Source organism: Lagopus muta, chromosome 4, assembly GCF_023343835.1.
Source record: "Lagopus muta isolate bLagMut1 chromosome 4, bLagMut1 primary, whole genome shotgun sequence".
In the NCBI taxonomy this organism is placed as follows: Eukaryota; Metazoa; Chordata; class Aves; order Galliformes; family Phasianidae; genus Lagopus; species Lagopus muta.
Window position 1 is genome coordinate 68,504,823 of NC_064436.1, and position 18,430 is coordinate 68,523,252.

At 45.9% G+C, this 18,430-nt stretch overlaps 1 protein-coding gene across 2 annotated transcripts in view; it reads left to right on the plus strand.

The window, feature by feature from the left end:
• PTPRA (protein tyrosine phosphatase receptor type A) overlaps nucleotides 1-18,430 on the plus strand; it is a 553,533-nt gene that overhangs the window by 16,496 nt on the left and 518,607 nt on the right. For both annotated transcript variants that reach the window (XM_048943627.1, XM_048943626.1), the window contains exon 2: nucleotides 2,177-2,313. The gene's annotated coding sequence lies outside the window, so the exon portion shown is untranslated. The remainder of the gene's footprint in view (nucleotides 1-2,176; nucleotides 2,314-18,430) is intronic.

Below are 18,430 nucleotides of genomic sequence, written 5' to 3' on the forward strand. Positions count from 1 at the left end.
CTAGGAAAATAGGGAATATTTTCTTGCTTGCATATAAATTACTTGTAATAAGACTCTGCAGACACGACTGATCCTTCTAATCGCACCGTTGCTCTTTGCAGTCCCAAAGTTACTCTTTTTCTCCTCTCCCTTTAAATCACTGTACAAAAATGAAATCAATATAAAAGCAGCAGAGGTGTTTGAGCTATCTCAGACCAACCCGGCCTCATCACAACGCAGCTTGTGTGGTTTGGTGTTGAGATGTGTGGGAGGTGTGGTGAGCTCTGGTTGAAAATGAAATCTAAAACTGGGAAGAGCAACACACAGAAACTGAACGTGTGTAGAACTGAATGGCTGAGAAAATAACTGGGTCCCATTAAACTCGTTGCCAAGGGAATAATCCACTTGTCTCTTCCACCAGCTCAGGGGAATTGTTTTTGTTTTCATTCCTCCTTGCTAACTTACTCACAGCTCCAGAAGAGCCACTCACCTCCTCCCTTAGATTGGAGATCAGCTCTCACACGCCTTGTCCTACAGACCCTTCTCCATCTCCATAGCCCTCCATTGGATGCTCTCTAATAGTTTGATGTCTATATATTGTGGTGCCCAACCTGCACACAGTGCCTGAGATGAGGCTCTGCCTGGCCCAGTAGAAGGTCCCGGTGCTGCTCCCAAACCTTACGTTGTCTAGAGAAGATAAAACAAAGTTGTGTTTAGGGTTAAGTGGAGTAGTTTGGGATGCAAAATCTGATATGGCTGGAGATTTCTTCAGCATTAGGCCAAGCAATGTATGTTCTTTCTGTTGTTCTGTCTGTAAAACAGAGCACTTCAGGACTAATTTTTCATTTGGTAGGCTCCTGGTTTATTAACTGAGTGGATAACATTGGGCTACACCCCAAATGGTCTCAGCTCTTCTTACTCTACCTGGCTTCTGCAGTATGGTGTACTTCCAGATGTACTTAATATAATCATGGAATTATTAAGATTGGAAGATCCAGTCATGTAAAATGACCAAGCCCACCCCATCCCACCCCACCATACCACATCCCTTAGTGCCACATCTCCACAGTTCTGGAATACCCCCAGGGATGGTGACCCCACCACTCCCTGGGTAGCTGTGCCAGCGCCTGGCTGCTCTTTGTGAGAAGCAGTGTTTCCTAATATCCAACCTGAACCTCCTCTGGTACAATGTAAGCCTGTTACCTCTAGTTTGTAGTGCTAGAAGTCCATGGATTTATTCATAGAATCATGGAACCATAGAATGGCTTGGATTGGAAGAGACCTAAATATTGTCATCTAGCTAAATATTGTCATCTAAGCCCCTGCTGTGGGCAAGATTGCCCAAAGCCCCATCCAGCATGGCCTTGAGCACATCCAGGAATGGGACACCCACAGCTTTTCTGGGCCTCACCACCTTAAAAGTAAAACATTTCCTCCTAACACCTAACCCAAATCTGCCTTTTTTAGTTTAAAATCATTCCTCCTTGTCCTGTCACTATCTACTGGCATAAAAAGCTGGTCTCCCTCCTGATTATAAGCTGCCATTAATACTGGAAGGCTGCAAATAAATTTAAATAACAAGTATACCTTATAAACACTGTGCTACAATTTTAGACAGTAGGATCTCATAGCTGACAAAACTCAAAAGTTGAACTACATCAGAACTAAAGTTTTCTTAAAATCCAGGCTTTGTTATCTACGCTTGAAATGCAACATCATTCAAATACAATCATGGTACTTCACAGTCTTGAGGTTGATTACACTCCTTCAAATAGAGAGTATATAAACACAAAAGCTTCAGATTGGCCAGTGGGTTTGAGCCTTTTCCTCTTTTCTCCTTAAATTTGTGAGCATTTTTAATGCAGCTGGTAGTTATTTCACTTCTTTTTCCAAGTAATGCACACAAAAGCTTTCCTTACTCATGAATGCCTTGGAATCTCTACTAGGATGCCACCAGTCAGAGAGAATCTGGAAGTCACCTTCCATTTGGAACATGCAGCTGGAGACCATAGGCAGACTTTGATATTTCTTATATGTTCAGGATCTGTTGTGTGAGAACAGCCCCCATCATTCACAGTGAAGTTGAAACCTTTGGGGGCAATTAAAAAAAGAAATAATTTGCTTGAAGTGGCTGATCTGTGAGAGCTGGCTCACTTAGCTTGGCACAAGCCAGTAACCAGGTGTTTCTCTCTCCCAGGGCGCATCGAGGATAATCATCAGCCTTAATAAGGATTGATTGTGTGCTACTCATCGTCGTCCTGATTGGATACCAAACAGAAGAGCTTTGGCCATTGCACTGAGGAGGTGAACAGTTGGATGAGCGTCCCTGCTAAGGTACAGTGTGACCCTGGTGCTTTGAATGTGAAACTGGGGCTGCTGTAGCTCAACACTGGCCTTTGATGGTGCAGAGTTTGCAGAAGTCTCGTGGATTCACACCTCCAAGCCTTGCAGCAGCCACTCTGTTTTCCCCAAGTTTGTTCATGATGAACTAAGCTTTCTAAGGCTTTGATTTGATGCAAACCTTCATGAGAGTCTAGTATTTTACTTTTCCTTGAATGAATCTGTCATTTTTGGAACTTTTAGTTCATGCTGCAAGTTGTACAGAGTTGGATGTTAATATTTGCTCTATTTTGAAAAGGGTTTTTCATAAGGCTATTTTTTTTCTTGGTCATACAAACCAGCATTAGGTTGAAATTACCTGGGCACAGATGTTGCATAATTCTGGTGTGAATAGATTTGTTAAGGAGGAAGAGAGGAAAGAAGAACAGAGCCTCTTTGATGAAAGGAGGGTCATGGAGTAAGAAGGAAGGTCATGAAATAAGAAGCAATGTTACTCAGCATGATAGTGAGTTAAAAACCAGCATCCAGCAGGGAGGCTGTGGACAGTTCTTGTGATTGAAGTTCTTCTAGGATTGTATAGCAAATTCAGATGTGTGTTTGAAATGGGGAGATTTTTATAAACAGGGCTTTTCCAAAGCATTTTTTGTTGCTGTGGCTTTTATGTATGCAGATTCACACTGTCTAGAGATGAAGTTTGTGTATGTGGTTTGCTATTTCCTTAAAACTTTCACGTAGGTTCCTGTTGACACAGCAAGCTTCACAAACTTGACCAATTTATGGTTTCATGCAGAAATTCTTTGAATTCTTTTGCAAACCTGGTGTGATAACCTCTGTTCCAAACTGAAGAGAGTTGTAGCTTTCATGGGTGACTAAATGCTTCTCTTTGAATCTGTGGGATGCTTAGCAATGCGTTCCAGGTCTAGAAGTGTGTGTGTATGTGTGCATATGTACTCAAAGGAATTTCATACTGTTCTACTACGTGTATTTTCTGTTCTGCTTGGCTCCTACTGGGCTCGTTCTGCTGTTTCAGGTACTGTGAGCTGTTAGACCAAGCACAGCAGTGGATGCTGTTACTGTGTCACATAGATCCTGCTGGGCTTTTTGACTCTCATGGGCTATTGGAGAGGAGCATTGGGCTGAGTGGCTTTTCACTCTGTGGCTGTGAAATAGCCATTACCACCTGGCAGTGTTACAGCACTGTTTTATGGGTTATTTTTTAGTGTTTCACCTTGATTCAGATAACAAAGCATTCCGTTTTGGATGTTATGGTGGAAAACTACTGCAAGAAGAATACAGAAAGGAATCCTGTAGACGTATCCCTACTCTTGTTGGGCACTGTTTTCTCTGGTCACGTTTGCTCGTCACAGGCTACTTTTTTAGCAATGTCACTCATATATTCCTGCTCAGATTTACCATAGGGTGTAGCAGTGGCAAACCTAGGGAGTTTGCATTTGCAGTGTGCAGGTAAGAAAGTTTAAAACCTCATTGGTTTTTCTCACTGGAAGCTTTGGGATCCCAAGTGTCCTCGTGCTCTCAGGTTGGACAGCTCCTCTGTGCAGAGTGGTCTCATGGTTACGAAAGCAACAACACTCAGATAACTAGTGATAGGATGAGAGGTAATAGCCTCAAGTTATGCCAGAGGAGCATCAGACTGGATATTAGGAATCATTTCTTCTCCTAAAAAGTGGTCAGGCACAGGCACAGCTGCACGGGGAGTGGTGAAGTCACTGTCCCTGGATGTGTTGAAGAACTGTGGGGATGTGGCGCTGAGAGATGTGGTCAGTGGGATGGTGGGGATGGACTGGGGTTGGACTTGGTGATCTTAGAGGTCTTTTCCCAACGTTAGTGATTCTGTGATTCTTTGAACACTGCTCTGTTCTTTTAACATCCATCAGTACCTCCTGTCTTGAGCTGCAGCATCGCATTGCAGGGCGTTGTTGAGGGGTGAAACTTGCTCAGTCCTGCTGGATCCCTAGGGTTTGGTGCCTGCCCCACTCTACCCTGGTCAGGAAAGTTTCACCCTGCCACTCCTGGGTTTGCACAGCTTGTTCCAAAAGAATGACTTCTCTGATCCCAGCAGGGTAGGAAGGAAGCACTGTGGGTGCTGCACAGAGCTGGCCAGGAAGTCCAGTGTTTTCTGGGGCACGGCTGGGCTCAGCTTGGTGCCTCGTCCTTCAGCAACCAGGCTTCCACAAATAGTCATGTTTAGAGTAATGCAGCACATTGTTCAAAAGCTGTGGTATTTCAGTCTTAGGCTAGCAGAAAGGATGATTCCTTCAGAATCCACGAAGAAGCTGAGCTGCAGGTCAGGAGCTGCATTTGAGGATCATTGCCAACAGAGCTTTCTTGGAAACTCTTCCATGTTTAGCAGAGTTGGAGGTCTCAAGTTGAACTCAGGATGATAAACCACGGAGGTTTTGGCAGGGTGACATGTTTGGATGCTTTATTCTTGGCCTTTCTGGCTTGGATATGTAGGTGAACCCCCGCCTGGGCTGGCTCAGAAACTTCTGTCCAAGTTCGTAGCAAGCAATTTTCCACTGAAAAGGGAAGTTCTTTAAGACTGAAACATTTTGTTTTTTTTCTCTTGCATAGAATTCTCTAACCCTTTGACAACATATGTTCTAGTTCTCTGCTTCAGATCAGTGCTCAACCTACCCTATAAGGTCATCATTTTTCTTAAAACTGATGTTCTTCTTCTGTGTCTGCACCCTCTGCTGTGCAGCTCACCTGCCTGCCTGCACCTCTTGTGGTACACCAAGACCTTCCTGTGCATAGAAAATGTCTTATTTCTGGTAAATCTCACAGCAAATGGGGGTGATTTCAGAAGAGTACATGGAGAAGAGACAGCTGTGGACATAGCCTGGATTGGGAGTTAGCCTCGAGCCTGGGTAAGACTTGTCTTGGTCTTTTTTTTTGTATGGATGTCCATCACTTTCTCAGAGTATTATCATTCAGTTTTTCAGAAAACTTTAACAATTATGTTCAGAAAGCAAGAAAAATCTTTCCCTTACTCCAAGGGCCATTTTATCACCTCTGAAATCCCCATGAGAGCAGTTTGTCAGAATACACTGGGGAATGCGGGGCGCTCAGCCTGAGCTTGAATGCTCCATTGATTTGAGCTCATCTGTATCAGCGAGATACAATGGGAGCAAAAATCTTTTTATCAGTGACTGCACGGGGTTAAGAAGGAAGATTTCCCTAAGGTTCTTTACCACATTGTGTTTTCCAAGGAGGCCCTGAGAAAAGCAGCTGCACTGAGAAGCTGGTAACTGCAGGCAAGTAGCTGCACGTGCTGGTGTGCATACCCACATGTATGTACCCAGAGCTCTCCCAGATAGCCTACAACCTGAGAAAATGGAGATAAAATCAAAAGACAAGTGATGTTAATTATGTTTTCAAGGCAGTTGGAGATTGATGGAAAAATGCTGGGTTGAAACCTTGTGGGATTTGCGTCCTCCCAGCGAGGTTTCTCCTTGCAGCCCTCCCAGTGCAATTTGGTGCTGGGTGTGGGAGGAAGGCTTGGTGGTTGTGGCTGTCACCTATTGTCGGGGTCAGATGATGACAGCTTTTGTGTTTTGGATGACGCAGATGTTACCACCAAAACACAAAGCAAATGCTTCTTCGTGTCCCGTGCTGGATGTATCCTGTCATGGCGGAGGAATGTTCTTCAAACTGCACAGCACAAATTTGAATTCAATAGAAGTTTTGGCTTTAGATTCAAAAGCAAAAAACAGCCACTCTGAAACACGACTGAACTTTTTCTTCTACCCACACTCTTTTCCCTTCCTTTTCATCCTCACCAAAATCTGGCCTGCGTTTTGGGTTTGGGACAATGGTGAGGTTGCCAGCCCAACTTTGCATGCTGAATGAGCTTCTCAGAAGCAAAAAGGCAATTCTGAGAAGTCTTGGATGTCCCTTTTCTTTATAGAGGAACAGGTAGACAACCAAGCTAACAAAGGCCGGATGTTAGACACTTGGAGTATAACGGGCAAGCCAGTGTGGATTAACTAAATTACAAATGAATCCATTGTGATGGTTAAATGAAATGGATTTTGTGATGTGAGCTGAGGAAACAAAAAGAACAGCCATGTGTAAGGACCCCAAATCAGGGAGACCACAACATACAGACATGAAAACCTGTATGGGGGCAGTTTTTCTTGCCATGCCCTTCTGTGTTAGAGTGATCTTAGGCCAAGAACTGGCTTCAGGTTTTTTTCTGATCAACCTTTTGTGCCTACAGACACATTATAATAATGCTATCAAATGTGTTACTGTGCTGAAATTGCTCTGTGCATCTTTGACTTGGACTGGATGACCTTTATAGATCTCTTCCAACTCAAATGATGCTCTGGTGCATTTGTGGAAATCGTACTTCACCAGTAGATAATATTTAAAGGATAACACAAGCTTGTTTTATATCCTTTAAGATGGAAGGCCTTCCTTCAAAGAATCATGACTAGACAAAGTCAGTGCCTCATAGCAGATATAAAGGGGATAAAGAAAGTCTTTGGAATGGTCTTTCCCTCTGGCATCTTCACTCAGGTTCTTCAGTCAGTCATGCCAAGGAGGTTTCATGGAAAGGCGAGATGCAGAGCTGATACGACTTCCCCAGGGCTGAGAACTTCTAGAGCTGAGACCCAAACACTAATCTCTTTAATTCCAGATCGGCACTTCACCATGAGATAATTATTCTGTGTAATTAATCCATGAAATGCCTGTAAAGCCATAATGCTGTGTATGCATTGAGGGAAACCAACTACAAGTCCTCCTTTGAGCCGTTTGCTGTCCACAACGCCTTTCTGCTTGAACTGCCCTTTGAATACAAACGTGTGCATCATCAGTGCTGAAAAGCTCCACGTATTGCTTGTTATTCATTATTTTCACCTAACAGTGAGCAAAGTTATGTTTGTTCATCTTAGTTTCCTGAGGATCCAAGAGTGGTAACAGAAGACAGCCTGCACTTACCCTTCTGTCCCAAAGAGCCTTATGAACCATCAAGCGATCGCAGCCACATTCAGAGAACATCAAAGTCTTCCAATTTTGCAAGTGCTGTGAAAATTGAGAAGCAGGGAGGTTGAATGGAGAGATCAGAGCGCTTCCCAGGCTTGATGGTGTTCTGTAGTGTAGATTGACTTCTTCCCTGCTGCTGGGTAATCCACGTCTGTAGGATGACACCGAGTTCCCACTTGAGGTCACGAAGTCACCAACACCGTGTGAGTGATGCTGGGCAATCATTTTGCCCCTCTGCTGCCTATAACTCTTAGGGAATGTATGGATGGCTTCTTTGTTCACTCGGAGGCTCATGCTGCCTCTTTTACAGACATTAGCAGATTTACAGCCAGCAGCTCGCAAACTTAAAACGCTGTAAATGCTGTCAGTGCCCCACGGCTGGAGACCCTCAAGTATCTAATGCACCACGCTGCAAGCTGTGAAATTGGAAATTCAGCACAACTTGAATGCTTTTAGGTGGTAAGCAGCAGAACTAATGAAGCTCAGCATGCTAATGAGGGAGGTATTTATCGTCAAGTGCAGTGCTGCTAGGGAGTAGGCAGCGTTCAGCTTCACCCTTGGAACCCTTCTGGGAGGCTTGCAAGCAAGCTGCATTGCAGCAGAAGGAGCGTTGCCAGCAGCGGATCCTCCAGAGGGAATCCTGGTTCAGGAGAAAAAACACAACCAGAGGAGCTCCACAGAAATGGCCCAGAAAATAAAATCCCGTGTATAATTTATAAAAGAGCTTAAGGAGGAAAGAGGAGTGTTGATGTGGAACTGATTGTTCTTGCTGGCTAGAAAGTGAAGATGAAACTGAGAAGAGACCCAAGGCAGTAGTTTGCCCCTGGGATAAGAGAGATGCTAACAGCTTATACAGTAGCAATTGGGAGTATCCAAAAATATTGGCGTTTCCACATTGGAGAACTCGTCCCTTCTCCAGTGCTGCTCATGGGAGTCACTGTCATCCCTTAACTTTAATTGGGAAATGTCAAACTGAGCGAACGTGTTGCTTTTAACCTTCTCTGTACTTGGATGAAAAGCGTTTAGAGCTGGAAGGAGGCTTCACTGACTGGAGGAGGCTTCACTGAGAGGAAAGGCTCTTTTCTAAAGGCAGGACTTGAGGAATACACTGGCTTTTATTTTTGTTTTTATTTCTTTCAGTCTTTGCATCTCTAGGGGCTCTTTGGGAGGGAGGAACCATTTACACTTTCCGTATTTGTCATCTGGGAGGCTTAAATTAAAAGGAGAGGGGATTACTGGGGAGAATTTTGCTTGCAAGGATGGCTGTCAGTGAGACAAAGCTCCCATCCGAGGGGGTGTGGTGGCTTCTGTGGCTTTGTATTAATCACCACCAGCCCCAGGAGGCAGGGTTAAGGACGGCAAACCTCAGCCTTGTGTGGTCTGACAGCTGAATGACATGGAGCCAAGATGGACTCCTGAGCTTCTGTCTGAATGGAGCAGGGCTGCCGATGGTTTCAGTTTAGATACCCTTAGCAGAGAAATGTGCATCCACAAACCAGCGCACACAAATTCTGCTTCAGTTGCTTCGCATCTCCGCGTCTGGCTTGGGATGAGCTTCGTTTGTTTCCAGCAAGAACACGAAATTCCTGCTGAACCACATTGTGCAGAGCTCAGAGCCACGCGTTGACGCAGCGTTGGTTGGGAACACGAAGAGTTGGAAGAGAGTGGTGGGAAAATCACAGCAACCAATGCCTGTTGGCAACCAGCGGCCAAACCCGAGTCCTCTGTGAGCACAAGGCTCTACAATTATAGCAGCTTTCCCAGGTCAGGAAACGAATGCTGTGACTGCTGTATTCCTGTGTGCGATATTTATGACACACAATGTTATCTTTGTAATTGTTACGTCTGCTTTTATGTAGTGCAATTAGGGTGGAGCTGAGGTTAATGCTAATGTTAATCGTTTTCGCGTTCCTAATTTAGACTCCAAATGCTTTCCTTCAGCAGCGATTGAGTAACAAAAATTATTCATGCTATTGTCCTGCTGTCACATCTGTGATGTGGGGAGATGGCAGCAGAAATCGCCTCCATCCTGGATTTGCCCACTGAAAAGATCCTGCACGTGAGCTCTGGAGTGTTCTCCTGCTTGAACCACGCTGGGAAGTCCTCTGGGTCTTAATAGATGGAGATGCTGTGAAACTGAGCCCTGTGCTTCAAGAGGCATCCATCTGGATGGGCTTCAACCTGGCTGAAGCACAGGAACTATTTATGATAACCTGGTTCAGAGAAACTCACCTCTGATGTGAGGTTACTGGTGCCCTCAGCTTCCTAATGAGTTGAGATATGTATTTTTGTACCAATTTAAAGTTAAAATCATCCTGAGGACCAATCAGCTTGATGTTCTATCAACAGCAATTTCACAGCCATCTTCTTTGGCTGGTTGCAAAAGAAACGCATGCAGCCATTTTGCAGATGCTCAAACTTTGGTTTTTTTTTAAGTTGTGTTCACAAATGAAAGACTTCTTTGCTGAAGGCCGTTTGCTTTTCCTGCAACCAAACCAAAGGGCGTGAATGGCTGTGCTCACGGAGCACCAGAGAGTTGGCTGAGTTATGAAAGAAACAACTTCTAAGAGAGCTCTTCATTTTGTGCTTCCTCAGTTCAGGGCTTTCAAGCCTTTCACAAAACTGAGATGCATCCCATGGGGCCAAAGCCATCCTGGGGTGGTGGTTTGAATGACTTAAGTATCTTTTTTTGGTCTGATTTGTGACTTGTTTTAATTTATTGCCTCCTCTGTAAACCACAGATATGTTTGTCATTTGCAATTACATGGAAGGGAAAAGCAACAAGAAAAAAAAGAAGCAGAAAAAGCTTTATTTGGATTTTTAATTCATTCTTTCTCCTTGCCTTGGCGTTGGGTGCAGTGAATTCTTTTCATGAGAGAACTGGATTGAAATAGTTGCTCAAAGGGCACATGAGAGGTGGAGGTGATGCAAGCCCAAGGATAATAATGAGTTTTATGCCTTTGTTGAGATTGATTCAAGGAATGTTTAGACATTGTCTTGAGGGACGTGGCTTAGTGAGAAGATTGGTGATAGGAGGACAGGTGGACTGGATGATCTTGTAGGTCTTTTCCAACCTTGGTGATTCAATGATTCTGCTGCAATCTTCCACCAGGTCTGTGTTGCATTGAGTAATTTAAAATTGCACCTATTTTTTTTTAACCCTGTAAATCCTCTTCCTCTTTTATTTTCGCTTTTACGTCTTAAATTTAACCTACAAGAGCTGAACTTTGGGTTATCTTTCCCAAAGCTGCAACTAAAGTAGGCACAGTGCCTCCAAAGCCAAAGGTATCCACTCTACACCTAATATAGTACCTGGTGATGGGATCACCAAATGCACGTAGAACAAGACTTCTTGTTTAGTTGTTCTAATGCAACTTTAAAATCCCTACACTGAAATTCCCATGTCTCTATCACAATTTTTCTGCTTTACTTAACCCAATCTGGTAGATTTGGTCTCAGAAAGAGTAGTTGGTTACTGGCACTGACTGCCCAGGAAAATGTTGGAGTCGCCATCTCTGGAGGTGTTAAGAGCTGTGGAGATGTGGCACTGAGGGACGTGGTCAGTGGGCATGGTGGGATGGGTTGGGCTTGGATATGGGCATCTTTGAGGCCTTCTTCAGCCTTAACAATTCTATATGTTCGTTTTTGAAGTGGAGAGAAAATTGTGGTACAAATATTTTGGTGACAAAATACTTTGAGCAGATTCAGCGCGTGAGCTTTTGCATTGCCATCGATCAGTCTTACAACAGGGAGGGAGCAGAGCGTCACGTGGGTTGTTCTGTAAGGTTATTCAGTGTCTAAAGAAGGTGAAACCTGCTGCTTTCCCAAAAAGTTTTATTCTGTAGAACTCTTGTTGTGATGACTTTAAGCAGCAGCGTTGGCTTGGCAATGATTTCAAGATGCGGCGTCAGGGTGCCAGCCCTTATGGGGACCGTGGACACGGTGCTTGTAGTAATTGGGCTGCAAACAGTGGGAAAAGTGGAGTTTGTCACAAATATTTTATTCAACTTTAAGAATATAGAACTGCAACTGCTTTCCTAGAGTTTGTGCAAAAATAACGTGTGCCAACATAAACCACAGGGGAAATGGGAGAGGGTTTAGTGGGAGAAAACCAAGTTCTCTCTAGGCCGTTATTATAGGAGCTCATAGTATTTTTATTAGGAAAAGCATTGCTTGGGTTTCCTTATGTTTTCTATGTCATCTGGAGCTGTTTGGGGCGGGCTGTGCACATAGCATGCCTTAAAACCCTTCTGCCTTATTCATGGAGCAGCCTGAGCTGGTGGGTGGCAACCAGCAGTGGTTGGAACTGTATGGGCTTCAAGGTCCCTTCCAACCCAACCATTCTGTGGCTCTGTGATTCTACAACTCCGTGAAGCCATCGGTGCTTCTGATGCCCTTAGATGTTCTCATCCTCTGATGTTTAAAGGGTTCAGTGCTGTGTTTAGTGAAAGACTTCAGGACTGGAAGCTGCAGGTCTCTTGGCAGCACTGGCTTTCCGGTAGGAAGGTACTTAATCACCGTGATGCATCGAAAGGAATAGTAAAAGCCTTTGCTCATAAAATAGGAGGGAAAAATAAATCAAGTTGATTTATACAACGGCGTGATGGTATTGCTGGAAAAAAAAACCATGCGGACCTCAAAGATAATGGGAGCAGCACTGGGTTATATTTAAACAAACTTTGCCATTGCCTTTTCTTTATCAGATAGGGAGAATTGCGTGGGAAGAAATAATGGTAGAATCTGCTCTCCTCTATCAAGAAATCCCTTAATAGGTTTCACCAAATATTTTCACAGCGAATTGAGATTGCGGAGGAGATAAGATGATAGGGCTTAAAATGCCTCGAGGTCCCCGTGTGAGGGATGGTGAATGGGGTGTTAGCGGGGAGATGAGGTGATACATGCAGGATTAATGCCTGCCTGTTTGCTTATGGGGAGCAGAGCCATGAGATGGGAGAGGTGGGGATGCCAACGCTGGGAGGAGCGTTGGTGCATGCGCAGCAGTGAGAAGCTGCTTCCTGAGCAGGGAAGGGATGGATTCCATGGGCACTGCAGGTTGGAGTCCTATGGGAGGCTGGCATTCAAGGCCAGGCTGGATGTGGCTCTGGGCAGCCTGGTTTGGTGGTTGACGACCCTGCACATAGCAGGGGGGTTGGAACCAGATGATCATTGTGGTCCTTTTCAACCCGGGCCATTCTGTGATTCTATGGGAGCCTTTCTATTGCTGGTTGCATTCCCCCTTTTTGTTGGGTGATATTTATTGTTTCACTTGGCTTATAACTCCCTCATTGGTGCACGGGGGTGTGGGAGGGGGAAGGAAGTGACAACTTGCTTTCTTTGCGGGATGGTTTGAAGACCTGCAGATGAAAGGCTTGATGCGAGAGCCAGGTGTCAGCGGAAGCGATAGAAATAAATGCACTTTGGGAAGCAATTCCTGCAGGTACAGCGGGTGAAGTAACCTGAAACGCAGCACTCGGGGTGCAGCGGAGGAGCACTCGGGAAGATTGCAGCCCATCCAGTTTTGCTTCCTAACATTACACACCATGGAGAACAGCCTGGTGCTTTTCTCTCTGGGGTTTGCAGTGGTCGGGCGGCACTCCTGAACTCCTGTTCCTGGAGAGGAATGGTGGGAGCTGCAGGTTTGCTTTGTTTGCACAGTCACAGAGCCCTGCTTCCCCTTGTAGCACAGCAGGAAGCAGGCTGCTTGGTGGCAGGGCCAGCCCTGTTTTCTCGACAGCGCTCTGACAAAGCTGTGTCCACACCGAGTCCTGCTGGGAAGGGCTCCCATCGCCCCTAAGCACTCCCAAACTCCTCCCAAAGCGAGCCGAAGCTTTCTTACCTCACCCCGAGCCTTGTTTTTTACCCCACTGCGCCAAAATAAGAATTAAAAAAGACCCAAAAAAACACAAAAACTCAACCGTTTTCTGCTTCTTTCAGTACTGTTACATAAAACGTGGCTGTCACACCCACCAGCTTCCTTTTTGGTTCTGCCCGGCTCGGTGTTGCTGAGCTTGGGGTGCCTTCAATAAAGCATTTTGTGCTGGGTCGTGGCAGCAGCAGGCTTTTCCTACTGACACGACCAGACTCTCAATGTGACATTCAGGGCTTTAAAACACTGCAAACAGCTTTCTGACAATAGCTGGTGTTGTTCAAAGAGCGACAGAAATAATCAAGAGGATTTTTTTTCTTTTTGGCAATCTCCGTGGGCTTTGCCTGAGGGGAAACAGCCTGTTTGCATTGACAGCACTGGAAGAGTGATGTTTCATGGAGGGGAATGTGAGAATCACAGAATGGCTTGGGTTGGGAGGGACCTCAAGGATGGTCAAGCTCCAATCCCCCTGCTGCAGGCAGGTCCAACAACCTCCACATTTAATACCAGACCAGATTGCCCAGTGCCCCTTCTAACTTGGATTTAAGCACCTCTAGGGATGAGGCATCCACAGCCTCTCTGGACAGCCTGTTCCAGCACCTCACCACTTTCATAGGAAAGAAAAAGGGTGAAGTCAAAAGGAGGGGACTTCATGTCGTGATCTGGATGGTGCTGGGATGTTTCTGAGATTGTGGATCCAAATTTTTGTGTGTTTATAGCATCACAGGCTGGCTTTATGGCATATGCTTTGACTGATCACTGGATGCTTGGAAAGGTAGGGTTATTGGGCAATAGGCTTGGTGGTTGTGGGTGGATGGTTGGACTAGACGATCTCCGTAGTCTTTGACTCCAGAACAGGTAAGCTGGTTAGTGGGCATCTCTTCAGGTCTCTAACCAACCTCATTAGGGCAGGATTGTGTTGCTCAGGACTTCATCCATTGGAAACCTCCAAGGATGGAGGTTGTACAACCTTTCTGGGCAACCTGTTGTCCTCCTTCACCAAACAAATGTTGATAAGGTTTCTCTCTGTAGTTTGGGTGTCTCTTGTTTCTGAATGGGTCAGGATCCCTGGGGACAGAGAGTACAGAAAAGGCAGAGACACTGAACGCCACCTTCATTTTTCACTGCCAAGGCCAGCCCTCAGGAATCCCTGGTCTCCTAGGCCAGAAAGTCTGGAAAGAGAAGGACTTTGTTTAGTCGAGGAGGATCAGGTTGGAGTTCATTCAGGGAAACGTAGTGTCCATAAATCCATGGGCACCAATGGGAGCTGGTGAACACTATTGCTGGGTCACTCCATCATCTTGGAAGGGTTATGGAGAACAGGAGAGGTGCCTGAGGACTGGAAGAAAGCCAGTGTCACCTTGGTCTTCAAAAAAGGGCCAGAAGAAAGACCTGGGAAACTGCAGGCCAGTCGGCCTCACCTCCATCCCTGCAGAGGTGATGGAGCAGCTCATGCTGGAGGCCATCTCTAAGCATGTGGGGGAAGGAGGGTGATCAAGAGTAGTCAGCATGGACTCACAGGGAGATCACACTTAATCAAACTGATAGCCCCCTGTGTGAAGACAACGGGCTTCTTAAATGAAGGGAGAATAGGAAAAATGTTTTTCTAAGACTTCCTTGCTTCCAATCTTGCCATGCATTCCTGTTGATGCTCATACCCGTGATACGATACTGCTGCTGTGATGCCAGCACCCTCTGTCAGTGAGGCATTTCTTGGTGCTGTGCCCTGAATAGGGAACAGAGAATTGCTGCTTTTATTCTTTGCTTTCCAACACGATTCGGAGTGTTTTAACACGATTTGGAGTATTTTTCTGTTCTTTCTGGTAATTTATTACAAAAAATAAAAAAAGTCAAGAGCATAAACATTAGAGCAGCTGATTTCTTGGTAATTTCTCCAATATTATGGGTATGGCAAACTATAATGCATTCACTTTGCACACTGAGTGTGTACGCTGAGGAAAGAGCATTTGCGCTTCGTTTTGACTCAAATCAACTCCAGCCTCATCTATTGAAATCACTTCTTCCTCCAAACAGACTTAAATACTTCTAAGAAGAGAAACCACTCCAGAATGAAGCTTAAACTGGAAAGGCAGTGCGCGGCGGCTGCGACCGTGCCACACTCGGCCTGCTGCGTGCTGTGGGTGCAAATGAGGCTGGTGGTTTTGTCCTGCTGATGGATTAGGCACAGTTGCTACTGGTTACCTACACGGCTTATGTCTGCAGGGCTCTGCTTTTCAGCTTTCCCTCCCCGAAAGCATCGCCGGGGCTGGGAACTGGATGGGTTGCCACCGAGAGCTTCCACGTTGCGCTCGTCCCTTAATGTCACTCATGGGGCAGTTCTGCAGTTCTGCACCCCAAGAGCATCCAGGGGAGGGGCAGGATGGGGGTTAAGAAAAGGTTCTGCCCCACGGGGCGTTGGGCATGGAACAGGCTGTTCATCCTAAACTGCTGGAGCTCAGGGAGTGCTGGGGCACCGCTCTCAGCTATGGGGTTTGGGTTGGAGCTGGGTGTTGGACTCAGTGATCCTTGTGGATAGGAAAGGGCAGAATGACACCCACCACCTGTTGTCCCAGTGCTCAGGTTGATTCCCCCTGGAAAATAGCCCAAGTATGGAACCTCCTGCATCCCACCCACAGCTAAAATAAAAGCAGTGTTGGTGACCCAGCTCCAGCCTTGTTATGTGATGAGCTGGGGAGATGTGCTCAGCTTTTATCCATTCTGCCAGTGTTGTCAGGTGAGGTGCTGGCACAGACTGCCCACAGCAGCTGTGGGTGCCCCATTTCCAAGGATGCTCAACACCAGGCTGATTGGACCCAGGGCAGCCTGACCTGGTGCCTTATCTAGTGGTTGTGCAACCCTACCCACAGCAAGGGAGTCGGAACTAGATGAGCCTTAAGACCCCTTCCAACCTAAGCCATTCTATGATTCCATATGATTTCTTTGTCTTTGAGCGTAGAGCTGGAGAGCAACTACCACTCCCTTGCTTTGCTCTAGGCAGCCACATGCTCCTCATCCCCCTCTGCTGCCAGAGATATTCACAGCCCTTCCTCGGTGCCGATCTCCAGCTCTGCACTACACTGGGGATCATTTCCTAAGCCATGTTGTGCAATACAGAGCGTGATCCCACACGCATTTTGTGAAAGCAAAAGAGGATTTTGTGTGTTGCACTGGAAAATCAAAGCTGTGTTTGGGGGAACTTGTGGTCTGACGATCCAGTCGGACGAGCTCAGCTTTCCTTGCTATTTAAATATACTCTCCCAGAATTATAATGGTGCCTGGCTCCATGGCTATGGTTTAACACTTTAGGAGTGTGCAGGATTTCCCTGCTACGAACCTGTTTCCCTAAAGGTAGAGCCTTCATTCAAACGGACAAGAATAGCAAGAGAAGAGGAGCAGATCAGGGAAAACAATATATGTTTTTGTTAATGCTACAGGCCAGCAGTGCATCCACAAAAAGGAACCCAATCTGCTTTTTCCTGTGCTTAGAGCACACCAAGGAGGTGGGAAACAGATTTCTTTGCTCTTTAGGAACGTGAGGAGTTTATTGCAGCTGCTTGTCCTGGAAGCCTGGATACATCTATGCACAGGACAAGGTCCTGCCCTTGCAGACGCATCCCACTGCCCAGCTTTGGTGAGCATCTCATGCCTGACCATCCATCATATGATCTGCAGCAGCAAATTTCACTTCCTCAGTGCCTAATAAATGCAGGGAAGAAAAAATAAATAAAAATAGATGATATAGCGGAAAAAAGAAACGCATTTAGCCCTGTTCCAGTGCTGCATCAGGGGAACCTGTTATGTTCCAGTTTAATCCTTCACCCTCGTGCCTCCCACGTGTTCATCTCCAGGAGGGCCTCCAGGTGGGCTTGTGATATACAGGCCATATATATACAGGAATTAGCTGGTGGAGTGTCTTCTCACCTCTTAAATACGCAGCTGCTTGCTTATAGAGACGGCTGCTTGCTCATAGGGATTTTGTTGCAGTTGCTGGTCCTGGCAGCCTGGACACATCTATGAACTGGAGAAGTTCCTGCTGAGATCATAGAATCACTGAAACATAGAATGGTTTGAGTTGGAAGGGACCTGTAGGATTATCTAGTTCCAACCCTCTGAAATAGGCAGGGACACTGAACAAACCATAGCAGGTAAGATAGGAATGGGGCGCCCAGGTGGGGAGGCAGTGGTTTAAGCAGTCCTGGTTGGAACCTGGCTTTCACCTGGGGGGAAGGACATGAGTGAATTTGAATTGAAAATATCTGATTTTAAATAATAAAAAAAACCAAACAAACCAACACATCCCAACCATTTAAAGCAATACTTTGTACTTATAAACAAGGAATGCGAAGATACAGAGAAGATCTCCAGAGAAGCAAGCCGCTTCTGCAGACCCTGCACCAATGAAACAAAGCAGACACCCCTGAACAAAACCAAAGCCTCCTTCGTTTGGTCGTCTGAAGGCTGCAAGGGATTATGGTGATGGATTACAGTGAAGCCCTGCAGCTGCGTGCAACATCTGGCACCGCAGTTCGGTCGTAGATTTTCCATCCACAGGGCGGTTTTGTCCACGACTTTTGACTCCAGTTTCCATCTTCAGGCTTAACACCGTGCATCCAAAGGTTACAGAATTCCCATGGTACGACTCCTCGTGCAGCATTGCAGGGACCTTGCTACTGGCGTGATGAGTCCCATAGGTTTTGTCCTGCTGCCCTGCCAATAGCAGCATCTCGAGCAGAACTCTCCCAGCTCGTCCAAAGAATCTGGTTTGGGGTCTCCAGACACTAACCCTATAGGCCCTTTGTAATGTTTTTTTACCCCACGTAGTGAGATGCCTGCTGCTTTTGAACTTGATGCATGTAAAGATTTTGGGAGGTAATTCTTCTGATCCTCAGGTCCATGAAGATCCCACAGATACCCGTGGTATTAGGTCTGTGTGTCTGCTCAAACTGAATGTCCCCCAGCCTAAAAACTGCAGCAGAGTGAATCACAGAGTCACTGAGGTTGGAAAAGAGCTCAAAGATCACCATGTCCAACCCCAACCCATCTCCCCATGCCCACGGGCCATGTCCCTCAGTGCCACATCACCACTGTTCTTGAACACCTCCAGGGACAGTGACTCCACTACTTTGGAGATAGTAATAGGGCAGCCCCTGCCACACTTGTGGTTGTGTTGTTTCAAGGTGGTTATAAATAAATGTAAGCAAACACTTTTGTTGGTGATGCCTGAAAAAAGTGGGT